This window comes from Aotus nancymaae, unplaced genomic scaffold (assembly GCF_030222135.1).
Source record: "Aotus nancymaae isolate 86718 unplaced genomic scaffold, 86718_ANA_hifiasm-v0.15.2.pri h1tg000049l, whole genome shotgun sequence".
Taxonomy (NCBI): Eukaryota; Metazoa; Chordata; class Mammalia; order Primates; family Aotidae; genus Aotus; species Aotus nancymaae.
The window spans coordinates 35,347,388-35,359,929 of record NW_026988463.1 but is presented as its reverse complement, the minus strand read 5'-3'; the positions used below and the strand labels follow the sequence as shown (position 1 = coordinate 35,359,929).

Below are 12,542 nucleotides of genomic sequence, written 5' to 3'. Positions count from 1 at the left end.
AGGTGACTCATGTTGAGAGTGACATCACCCCATCAGGGTGAGGTCTCAGAAGTCCCATGGGCCTCAAAGGCCCCCCTTGGAAGGAGTGGAGAAGGGACCCTCACGTGTCACGGATCGGGCAACGTCCTTGCGGGTTGACATTGGTCGTGAGGAGTCCACTGGCTTAGAAAATTCAGACTTAGAACAGGCCATCAGGGAGCTCCAGATGGCTAAGGCCTTGGAAATGTGTATTGGGCTTTGTCATTCAGCCTGGGAGGAAGGGAGTGATTGTCCAGTTACTCTGTGTAACTAGTTAGTTCCAACAGGACGGGAGCCTCTTGTAGGATAAGCCATTCTGTCCTCCTAGGGGTACTCACATTGGGGTAAGGGTGGTCTGGGATTTTGACAGACCATCTGGGAGGTGGGCTATGCCTCAGCCAGAAGGTGGGCTGGAGTGGGGGGTAGGAGAGCCTGTAGCCCCAGTTTCCTGGTTGGGATGGGAAGAGCATGATAGGACTCGCCGCTCATGGTGGCCAGGAGTTGCACCCCAGCCAGCATGTGCTCCTCACCCTGTCAGACCCCACAGGCAGATGCCCAAAGACTGTTCCTGGCAGCAAGACGGTAGCATTTTGGGTCCCCTTTTCTTTTTTCTTTTTCTGTCTTTCTTTCTTTCTTTTCTTTACTTTTTTTTTTTTTTTTTTTTGAGAAAGAGTCGTGCTCTGTCACCTAGGGTGGAGTGCAGTGGAGCAATCTCGGTTCATTGCAACTCCACCTCCCGGGTTCAAGCGATTCTCCTGCCTCAGTCTCCCAAGTAGCTGGGATTACTACAAGCACCTGCCACCACGCCCGGCTAATTTTTTGTATTTTTAGTAGAGATGGGGTTTCACCATGTTGGTCAGGCTGGTCTTGAACTCCTGACCTCAAGTGATCCACCCGCCTCGGCCTCCCAAAGTGCTGGGATTACAGGCATGAGCCACTGTGCCAGGCCAGGGGTCCCCCTTTCTGTAGCAACCCAACCCGCCTGTATGGGAGAGAACAAACTGTTTTCTCTGTACACAAGCTCAACACAGAACACTTATGTGACCAAATGCGGGGACTTTTTCCGACACCAAGCAGTTCTCTGCAGACACCAGGTGGGTGTCCTACAATTTCAACTCAGTTCTGACCCTGTCTACCTGGAGTTAGCGTCGGATCCCACAGTTAAGGGCTCAGCTCTGGAAGACTGCCCCTAACTTCGCGTGTCAGTAGCAAGTCTAGGTTGTCTGGAGTAAATTGGAGATTCTAGCAGCCCCCTTTTTGCGTTTGATCCTTTGCTGGAATGGCTTACAGAACTCGAAAATAACTTACTATATGACCGTTTTTTAATAAAAAGACACAACTCGGGAACAGCCAGACAGAAGAGGTACATAGAGCAAGGTCTGTGGGAAGGGGCGCAGAGCTTCCTGCCCTCCCCTGGCACTGCCATGTTTTCAACCCCAGAAGCTCTCCCAACCCTGTCCTTTTGGACAGCCTTCATTGTGTAGGCATGATTAACTATATCACCGGCCACTGGTGATCAACCTTCAGCTGTGGGTCTTCCCCAGAGAGTTGGGGGTGCCAACTCTCTAATCATGTGGTTGGTTCTTCTGGCAACCAGCCCCCTTCCTGAGGCCGTCCAGGAGCCCCAGCCACCTGTCATTCATTAGCATACATAAAGACATTTATTACTTTGGAGATTCCAAGGTTTTTAGGAACTGTGTGCCAGGAAAGTAGGGAGTGGGGTATGCAAAGATCAAATACATAGTTCTTATGTCACAACCCCCACCAAGGGGCAGACATGTCTCAGAAAGTCCCTTGTATTGTCTGAGGAGTGAGCCCACGTTCATCCCCCCCACCCTTGTGATCTTTGATCAGTCCGTCGTGAAGGTGACATCAGCATACCCGAGGTCCTTGTGAGATGCTTGTTGGGGACAGAGATAGTGTCAGCTGGGTACGTGCTGGGACAGGTTGGGTATGGATGCTCCCTTCTCTGTCTCTAACACAGGATGCTTCTTTGCACACGCAGATGGCTCGTTCGGAACACCACCTGGGTATGGCTGCGCTGCAGACCGGGCAGAGGAGCAGCGCCGGCACCAAGACGGGCTGCCCTACATCGATGGCTCACCCTCCTCATCGCCCCACCTTAGCAGCAAGGGCAGGGACAGCCGAGATGCGCTGGTCTCGGGAGCCCTGGAGTCCACTAAAGCGGTGAGTCCCCACGGCGCATGTGTGGCAGGTGGGCCAGGTGTGGCTCCCTGAAGCGCAGCCCCGTGCTCAGGGGTACCTAGCAGGTAGGTGGTGGAGCAGCCAATGGTTTGGAAGCCGAATGGGTCTTGAAAAACTCCTTCCTCATCTCTACATGTGGTACACAGACAGCTTGCCAGGCGTGTTGAGCCGGGAGATCGGGGGATGCTTTGGTGGAGGAGGAGGCAGCACGTGGTCTTGAGGCTGAGAACGTCAGCACCAGAGACCACCTGCATGAAACAAGCAAGACCTGTATGGTGGCCCCGGCAATGCTGCTGAGCTGGGTGGTGTCCGGGCTCGGGTCCCTTTGCTTCATGAAGTTCTCTTGCTCCCTTTTACCAAAGTGTGTGCTGAGGATGGCTCCATCCATGTGACCAGAGCCTTTCCTGTGAGTTTTCACTTGACCCTCGTTAATAATTCTTGGCCTTGCTGTCACTTTCACTTTACAAATGTGGAACTGAAGTCCTGTGGTGGATTCCCCAAGGTTGCGTGGCTAGAGAATAGTGGCACATTCAGGAGATGCTCTGCCGTGCCCACTGAGAAAGCAGTGGACCTGCCCCCACCCACCATGAGAACATAGCCTGGGGTGGCCGCAGGCTGGGTGGTGCTGGGCCAGCTCGGCCCTGCATGGAGGCCTGACTCCTCTCGCTGGTCCCACAGCTCGGGGGCTGCTTCAGCCGTGCTCTGGGCCCAGATGCACACCCCTTGCCGTTGCTGCGTGTCCGGCCACTTGACCTCTTGGGCTGAGAAAATCGCTGCCCAGGGCAGTTGCTTCTTTTTGTCTTTTTGGTCCCTGATGACAGATACCTTTCCCGTTCTGCTTAGCTTATTTCTAGATGGTTTCCACCCCGATAACAGCATAGCCTGGCACAGTGGCTCACACCTGTAATCCAAGCTACTCAGGAAGCTGAGGTGGGAAGGTTGCTTGAGTCCAGGAGTTTGAGACTGCAGTGAGCTGTGATCTTCTCACTGCACTCCAGTCTGGGCAACAAAACAAGACCCCATCTTTAAAAAATAATAATATTAATAAAAAGAATGAAAAGAAAAAATAATAATAAAATAAAAAGAGCAAGAGAGGAGTGGGCTTTACCCCATTTCTGTAAGGATGCTCCAGAAGTGTATCTTCTCACTGAGCTGCTTTTCTCTGGGGCTGATGCATTAGCTGCAGGCCCGGGACTGCAGCTTATGTATATGCTTTTGTGATTTCTGAAGGCCTTGGTGCTGGGCAGCCTTCTCGTTCTGCACCGAGAGGATGGGAGAGGAAGCCAGTGGGTAACATGTACCTGCTCCATGCAGCACACACAGGCTGCTGACTTAGGCAACTCTTCCTACCCCACGTCAAGTGTCAGCTTTTTACCGACCAGGAGGCCGAGGTTCAAAGAGGTGAAGTAACTTGCTTGGGCCGCACAGCTCCAGGGTTTGAAGCCTTCCTGATTCTTCAGTGGACACACTTTCCCTCCCTCAGCTGTCTTGTCTTTCTTGGTGCATCCCCTCTCTTGCTGCTTCGTGAGCATGGTTTGGTACAGAGAAGGACCAAGTTCAGGTAGACTAAGTGCTGAACTTGAGAAAGGCTATTTCTTTCCATCATCCTTGAGGGCTGTCTTCACCCAGCCAGTCCTTGGTGCACCTCCTGGCCCTGAAAGGAAGCTGATCTGCCCACTTGGTGCCCCTGGTTCCTGTCTAGTGGTGGGGCCTCTCACTCACACTCGGCTCTGACTTGGAGTATAATCCTCACCTTTCCGTGCGGGGCTCCTCTTCTGTGAAGCCACGATGCATCCTGGTCCCCTGGCTCCTGCTCCCTGCTTCTGCACTTAACAGCAGTTGTAGGCATTTTTCACAGTGTACGTCCTGCAGGAGGTTGCTTGTCTGTGCCTGCCAGGTCAGAGTTTCCAGTCCCAAGCACACCCCCTGGCCCAGAGCCGGTCTGAAGAGGAAGGAATTGGATTGGAGGAGAACTGTGTGTAGCTCCTTTCCAGAAACCTTCGGGTGCTCCTCCCAGTGGTTGGGACCCCAGGACGGGTGCCCTTCACTGCTGTGGAGACAAGCATAGCCTTGACTTCCTGGTTTCCCTGCCAGCCATGCAACAAGCCATGCACATGTCATCTTTCATTTTTGATCTTTAGTTTGAAGACATGGCTGTTGCTTCCTAGGACACCCCACTTCCCCCAGGGAGAATGGTGCTCTTTTTTTCTTTTTTCTTTTTTTTTCTCTTTTTTTTTTTTTGAGACAGAGTTTTGCTCTCGTTGCCCAGGTTGGAGTGCAATGGCGTGATTTCGGCTCACTGCAACCTCTGCCTCCTGGATTCAAGTGATTCTCCTGCCTCAGCCTACTGAGTAGCTGGGATTACAGGCATGCACCACCATACCTGGCTAGGTAGAGATGGGGTTTCTCTCTGCTGGTCAGGCTGGTCTCAAACTCCCAACCTCAGGTGATCCACCCACCTCAGCCTCCCAAAGTGTTGGGATTACAGGCGTGAGCCACCGCACCTGGTTGAGAGCATGGTGATCTTGAGGCCAGAGGCACCCTGATCCTAACCAGCTGGTGGGGCATGGGCATCAGCCTGCTCATCTCTCTCCTCCTGCACATCCCCACCCACCCCGCATTTGGTCCCAGATGCTGATATTGAGTCTTCTGGGCCGTGCGGCCATCAGGAAACCCTCAGGCAACTCTTTGGCAGTTCAGGGTCTCAGTGGACTCCTGTGGCACGGGTCTTCTGTGTGAATACTCATTCATGGTGTAGGCAGAGGTTGGACAGAGGCCAGGCACCCCTTGCCCAAGGTGCTGTGGGAAGGATTCACATAGGCTGGCCTATTGCGACAACCTTCAGCCCCAGGATCCTGCACAGACGTCATCCCCTCGCCCTCTCTGTGCCGTGAGGACCAGGTTTTTGGGGTGCTCGCTGGGCTGGGCTGCAGGGCAATGTCCAGCCTGTTGCATGAAAACCTGCCCTTACCCAGAGCAGAAGAGTGTCCTTTCTCCAGCAGCTGTGCTGGCTGCACACTCCCAGCCCGGAGCAGCCTGTCCCTCTCAGTCAGGATTCTGCACCCTGATCATCACTGGGCTCCCTCAGATTAGGGGGACCGGGAGGAGGATTAGAAGGGGCCTCCTTGCTCTCTGCCCTGTCCTGAAACTCAGTTCCAGCTCCCGCCCTTGTGTGAGCCTGGCAGCCAGCTGACAACGGTTTTGTTCACCTTGTTCCGTGTTGGCTTTTCCTGCTTGGTTGTCACAAGCCCAGTTGGTTTTGTGGGTTCTTTGTTGGCTTTTATTTAGCCTCAGGTTTTGTGTTTGCACCCGCCCGGAGAGGGTCGTGGTAGGAGGGCCTTCCTTCCATGTCACTGACTTCTTTTTCCAACTTCCCTTTACCTCTGGCTTCCTCCCCGCCCCAGCCTCCTTGCCTGACTGCACGGCCCTCCCTGCATTCACGTCCTTTCCCATAACTGGCACGTGCACAGCCCTGAGTTATAAATAGCCCCAGGCCTGGCCCTGCCGTTTGCTCTCTCATTTTCTCTCCATGGACTTGGCTGGTTTCTGAGCCATTCCTGTCTGATGCCACCAGCACTAGACTCTAGAAGACTCTAGAAGATTCTTAGTCTGAGGAGAAGTGCCCTCATCCTGTGTCTTGTCTCCACCCCACCCAGTCCATGGCCTGGGCCAGATGTTCCCTGAGCAGCCCCGTCCTTCAGAACAGGATGGGAGAGCTGGACCGTGTGCCTTCCTGCCTGCGCTGTTTTTCCTCCTGGCTCTCCAAACCATGTGGACAGAAGGAGACACCGTGGTCCCACCCACGCAGGCACCAGCATCTCACACTGGGTGGGGTCGTCATGGGCCCTGCTGCCCTGGCAGCTTCCCTGGGCCCTGCAGGCCCCCTGGTACTCACAGTAGCAAGATTGTCCTCAGAACATGAGCAGGACTGGCAGGCTGGGTGGGTGGGTGGCGCTGCCCCAGGGGCCTGCCATTCCCTTCACCTCTTCCCCTCTTGCGGGGCAGGGAGCAGCATGTGCACACGGTGGGAGACACCTGTACAGGCAGCCGGGGGCTGCTTTCGCCGACTCCACCATTCATGATGGGCGGGGGGGTGTCATGGGCCACCCCACCCTATGTGTACATGCACCGTGGGCAGCAGACTTGCTGCACTTTGGTGGCATTTCAGGGCACCGAGGCAGGCTCAACTGGCACACTCTCATGTGGAAACCCTGAAGGAGCCCTCATAAAAACGCTGCCAAAACTAGGACCCAGCCAGGTCTTTGAGATCCACTCATTGATTTAGTAAATGAATTTTAATTGAGCACCTAGGTGTTCTGGGCACCGTGTTAGGCAAGGAAGTTCTTAGCTCAGGCACAGCCATGGCCTGGAAGCTCCCGCCCATAGAGTCATTGCCTACCCTGCCCTGGGGGGACAAGTGTGCCTGGGACATGCTTGTCCTTTTCCTGCAGCTGCTCTCAGCCCAGATCTTGATGGCTGTCCCCTCCACACATAGGCTCATGTGTATAAATGCATATATATGCACACATATACACAGGCACCTGGGCAGGCTCACAGTTCATGCACACATTCTCACAGGTATGCACACACTTAGGAGATTCCCAGGACAAAATGGAGGCCCAGGAAGGCTTTTTAGATGGTCCCAGCAGGCAGTTGAGGCTTTGTGGTCTAAGCCCCAGGGACTCAAGTGGGGCACAGGGTAGAGCTCCCTCCCCAGCCAGTGGAGGCTCAGGGCAGGAGGACTTTTGCCTGAGACCATGGGGCAGCCCAGGCCCTAGGCCTTTCCTGTTGAACCTGCTGTCTATACCATGACTTGGCTCCCTCCTAGCGGGCCAGGGAAATAGGACAGCAGGGTTGGGTGTAGGCAGGCGCTGTGCTGGGACCCTGATTCCACATCCAAATTCTACAGATACCATGAGGCCTGAGCTGGCCTCAGTCAGATCCTTCTTGAAACCCATCAGTTTTCACTGGGGGTGATTCTGCTCCCAGGGCATACGTGGCACCATCTGGAGACATTTTTGGCTACCACAGCTTAGGGGAGAGGGTGTTACTCACATATGGTAGGTGGAGGCCAGGGATGCTGCACTGAATTTTGCAAGGCACAGGACGCCCTCCAGTCCCTGACAGAGCCCCTCCAGAATGTCAGTGGGGCTGAAGAGGAGCCTGCCCGCAGCCAGTGATTTTCTCCGAAAGTGGAAAACTGAGTGATCAGGGACCACCACCCCAGTTCCACACCCGTGAGCCCAGCAACCAGTGGAGAGGTAGGTGGGGCTGTCACAGACACAGACCCCACCCCCCCGCACATGCACGCGCGCGCGCACACACACACACACACTCACTCACTGGCACTTCTCTCTGACTGCTGGCAGAGCCGGTGGGCACAGGCAGGCAGAGGGAGCACAGCCTCAGCCCGGTGGAGCACTGAGGTTGCTGCCATGGGCATGGCCAGCCTCCAACATTGCCGATAGCCAGGGAGCAGGTGGGAGTGGCCAGGAAGTCACGCGGCAGGTTCCATGGCCTTTGGCGTCATCTTTGATGTCATGCCTTTGCTAGGGCTGCTGTAAGTGAACATCACAGACAGGGGAGTTTATTTTCTTGTAGCTCTGGAGGCCTGAAGTCCAAGGTCAAGAGGTTGGCAGGGTTGGTTTCTTCTCAGGCCCCTCTCCCGGGCTTGTCTTCTCTATGTGTCTTCACATAATGTTCCCTCCATTTGAGTCTGTGTCCTGATCTCTTCTTCTTTTACAAGTCCTGGTGGGATGCTATGGCTCATGCCTATAATCTCAGCACTCAGGGAGGCCATGGTGGAAGGATTGTTTGAGCTGAGGAGTTCAAGACCAGCCTGGGCAATGTGGCTTTTTTTTTTTTGAGTTGCAGTTTCGCTCTTATTTCTCAGGCTGGAGCGCAATGGCGTGATCTCAGCTCGCTGCAACCTCCACCTCCTGGGTTCAGCGGTTCTCCTGCCTCTGCCTCCCCAGTAGCTGGGATTACAGTTACCCGCCACCACTCCTGGCTAATTTTTGTATTTTTGGTAGAGATGGGGTTTTACCATTACAGTTACCCGCCACCACTCCTGGCTAATTTTTGTATTTTTGGTAGAGATGGGGTTTTACCATGTTGGCCAAGCTGGTGGTCTCGAACTCCTGACCTCAGGTGATCTGCCCTCCTCGGCCTCCCAAAGTGCTGGGATTACAGGTGTGAGCCACCATGCCTCCCCTCAGAAAGATTTTTTTTAAGTTAGTAGAGCATGGTCAGGGGGTGCCTGTGGTGCCAGCTACTTGGGAGGATTAGGTGCGAGGATTGCTTCAGCCTGGGCTCTGGAGGCTGCAGTAAGCTGTGACTGTGCCACAGCACTCCAGTCTGAGTGACAGAGGGAGACCTCGTCTCAAAAAAAAGAACTACACATATGGAACCTTTTGGCTTTGGTTTAGCTTAATTACCTCCTTAAAGCCCTGCCTTCAAATACAGTAACATTCTAAGGTACTGGGGGTTAAGGCTTCAACATGAATTTGGGTGGGGGGCGGGGAGATGTTATCATAACTCAGAAGGCAGTCTCCCGGGGCCATGGGCTCTGTCGCCTACATTAACATCCAACAGTGTGCCAGCTCCATTTTTTGGAGACAAAAACAGTAGAGAATCCCTGAACTTTCAGCAGGGACGCTGATGGGAAGGGTACTTTGTCATAGCCCACATGTAAGAGGGTCCCTGCCAATGATGTCAGGGTCTACAAAGCAGGGTCAGGAGACACAGGCCTTGATCCCAAGGGACGAGGTTCTTCTGGAGTAGGTGTTAACAGTCCCCGTGTTTGGGAGGGAGGTGCTGCGTAGGTCCCGTCAGTCAAAGGGTCATGTGGCAGCAGGAGTCAGAGAATCCAGGTGAGGGAGCCCCATGTGAGCAGTGGGGAGGGGAGCTTGGCTGCAGCAGGAGCCAGGTAGCCATGCCATGGGCTCCGTCGCCCCCTCGGGTCAGATTCTCCTTCTCCTTCCTTGACCGTGTCAGGCAGCTACTCCTGGGTTGCATGCAGAAGGCGTGGAGAGAGGACTGGCCCAGCCTGCTCCGCACCACACTTTCTGTTTCGTGGTCTGGCAAGACTAAAGGTGGCTCCAGGTATTGCCCCTGGGATTCTCTGTGGCCGCAACCGTGTGGCTGAGTATGTGTTGAGGGTCCGCTGCCTCCCTTTAATTCCATGTGGAGCCTTCATGGGGGTAGGGGTTTGTCCAGAGGTCAACAAGCTGACCCTCCTCTCTCAGAAGGCCCTGATGCAAGCATCCCCCTTCCACCCTTCCAGTCTGACGTCTGTCTGTTTCTCCTGCAGAGTGAGCTGGACTTGGAAAAGGGCTTGGAGATGAGAAAATGGGTCCTGTCTGGAATCCTGGCCAGCAAGGAGACCTACCTGAGCCACTTGGAGGCACTGCTGCTGGTGAGGAGGGTGTAGGAAGCTGAGCAGGGTGGGGCGGGGCAGGGTGACAGAGTTGGGGAACCTCTTTGCCCATAAGTCCCAGGTCAGCTGTCAGAGCCTGGGTGCAGCTCGCTGTCCCTGGTGTGGATACCAGTGGAAGACTGAGTTGCCAAACAAAGCTGGTTTTAAAATTGTATTTGTTATGTGATTTAAAAATAAAAGTGCATATGTCAAGTAACCGTGACTGTCTACTGTCATGCCGTGCACCTGACAGATGGCAGCCCATCTCACCTTCTAGCCCATGAAGCCTGTGAAAGCTGCTGCCACCACCTCTTAGCCGGTGCTGACGAGTCAGCAGATCGAGACCATCTTCTTCAAAGTGCCTGAGCTCTACGAGATCCACAAGTTCTATGATGGGCTCTTCCCCGGCGTGCAGCAGTGGAGCCACCAGCGGCAGGTGGGCATCTCTTCCAGAAGCTGGTGAGTGACCCAGAGCCAGTGCTGGCTACAGGCGTGTACCACCACGCCCAGCTAATTTTTTGTATTTTTACTGTGTTGGCCAGGCTGGTCTCGAACTCCCAGCCTCAAGTGATCCACCCACCTCAGCCTTCCAAAGTGCTGGGATTACAGGTGTGAGCCACCTCGCACAGCCTTTTTGAAAAAATTTATTTATATAGGTTTTGTTTGTTTGTTTTTTTTGAGACGGAATCTCCCTCTGTCGCCCAGGCTGGAGTGTAGTGGTGCAATCTCGGCTCACTAGCAGTTCTCCTGCCTCAGCCTCCTGAGTAGCTAGGATTACAGGCGAGTACCAACACGCCCAATTAATTTTTGTATTTTTAGTAGAGATGGGGTTTCATCTTTTTGGCCAGGCTGGTCTCGAACTCCTGACCTCGTGATCTGCCCGCCTCAGCCTCCCAAACTGCTGGGATGTGAGCCACTGTGCCCAGCCTTATGTAGGTACTTATAAAAAGAGACAGGGACTCACTATGTTGTCCAGGCTGGAGTGCAGTGGTTATTCACAGGCACGATTCCACTGCTAATCAGCACAGGAGTTTTGACCTCCTTTGTTTCCAGTCTTGGCTGTTTCACTTCTTAGGCAAACTGGTGGTTCCCAACTCCTGGGAGGTCACCATATTGATGCCAAACTTAGTGTGTAGTGTACTACAGCCCAGAACTGGCTGAAGCCATCCTCCAGCCTCAGCCTTCAGTGTAGCTGGGACCACAGGTACGCACACCACCACACCCTGTGTGCACACGCTTTACCTGAAGCAGATTTCCTCCACAGGGAAACAAGTCCTCTAGGGGCAGGTGTGGGCTGAGGCCAGACCCCCTCTAAGTGTGAAGAGCATGTGATTCCTTAAAAGCCCCGTCCCCAGCACTCCTGGACTACCCAGACACTCAGCTCTAGCCTCAGGCTTCTCTTTGGCTGGTGCTGGGGACTGAGTTTTCTGCTCTGAGGTGTGGCTTTCCTGTAGGCAGACCCCTCCCTCTGCTACCCTGTGCTGCAGACCCCCCCCCCCCACCCCCGCCCCGAGACTCCAGGCCAGAGCTAAGACTTGAGAAACACACAAGGCACTTACTTTGTTCCAATTCTTGCTTCTTGGGGCTCTTTCCCCTACGGCCAGAGAGCAGAAGGCTGTATTTTGATGTATGCTGCGCCCTCCATCTTTGAAGCCCCCCATTTCTCCCTGTGTGTGGCAGCAGTTTTAAAAGTAGTGGACATAACTTGGCCTGCCGCCCTCCTGAGAAAGGAAGAATCGTGGTGTTGGGGGAAGAAAAACATCCAGAGCTCTTCCTAAATAATACTCAAAATTGTTCAGAGACTTTTAAAACATGTTAATATCTGATGAACACTGGAATTTAACTTTGGAAAGTTTCTGCTGGCTTCCCTGAAGGCCTTGAACTAGGTAGCCTTCATGAGTCAGATGATGCAGCTGGAAGACTCGGGGGAGAGGCTGGGGCTGCAGTGGGAAGCTGTTCGCCGTAACCACAAGCTGAGTACTCACGTGTGCCCAACCTGGACTGGGTGTTGGGGCCTCTGCAAGAACAGATAAGCCGGGTGCCTGCCCTTGTCCCTGCAGACCAGCTCAGTAGGGTTGGCCCAGCACTGCTCCGTCAGGCTTCCTGGTTGGACAAGTCTTAGGACCAAAGGAGCTCACAGTGCCCTGCCCAACTCTGGTGCTGCCTCCAAGCCCAGGAACTCATCATCCAAGTCCAGTGGTTCAGAAAGCCAGACCCAGATGCGGCTTCTGCCACCTCCTCCTGTGGGGCTCCACGGGCTGACTTCCCCACTCCGGGTTTTGTTTCTGGCTGCAGTTTTATCAACTCAGAATTTTTATTTTTCTAATTATTTCGGACTTACAGGAGAACTATAAGAACGGGACAAAGTATAGCCTTCACCCAGATACACTGATTGTAACTTTTTGCCACATTTGCTTTATGTCTTTTTGTGCACACACAAACACACATGCACACATACACACAAGCACAGGATTTTTTTCCCCTCTGAATACTTCATTGTGTATTTACTGTGAACAAGGACATTCTCTTCTGTAACCCACAGTACAATTTGTTAAATTCAGGAAATTTCACACTGATGAGCTACTATGATTTAATATGTAGTTCATATACATTTCCTCCAAATTAACAGTCGCATTCTTCACAGCTGTTTTCATTCTCTGATTCGGGTCCCGGTTTAAGATCATGTTACGAACTTGGTTGTCACCTCTCTTTAGTCTCCTTCAATATGCACATGTTCCTTAGACTTTGCTTGTCTTCGGTGACCTTGACTTTGTTTTTTTTGGAGGCGGAGTCTCTATCACCCAGGCTGGAGTGCAGTGGCATGATCTCGGCTCACTGCAGCCTCTGCCTCCTGGATTCAAGCAATTCTCCTGCCTCAGCCTCCCACATAGCTGGGATTACA

General features: G+C 53.5%; 1 long non-coding RNA gene and 1 pseudogene across 1 annotated transcript; one reads left to right on the top strand and one right to left on the bottom strand.

Moving 5' to 3' along the window:
- Positions 1 to 12,542, top strand: part of LOC105708091 (breakpoint cluster region protein-like) — a 197,487-nt pseudogene that overhangs the window by 137,636 nt on the left and 47,309 nt on the right.
- Positions 3,263 to 11,491, bottom strand: LOC135269089 (uncharacterized). The gene is made up of 2 exons (XR_010337422.1): positions 11,200 to 11,491; positions 3,263 to 4,273 (listed from the first exon to the last, which is right to left on the bottom strand). It is a non-coding gene; the product is annotated as an uncharacterized LOC135269089 (long non-coding RNA).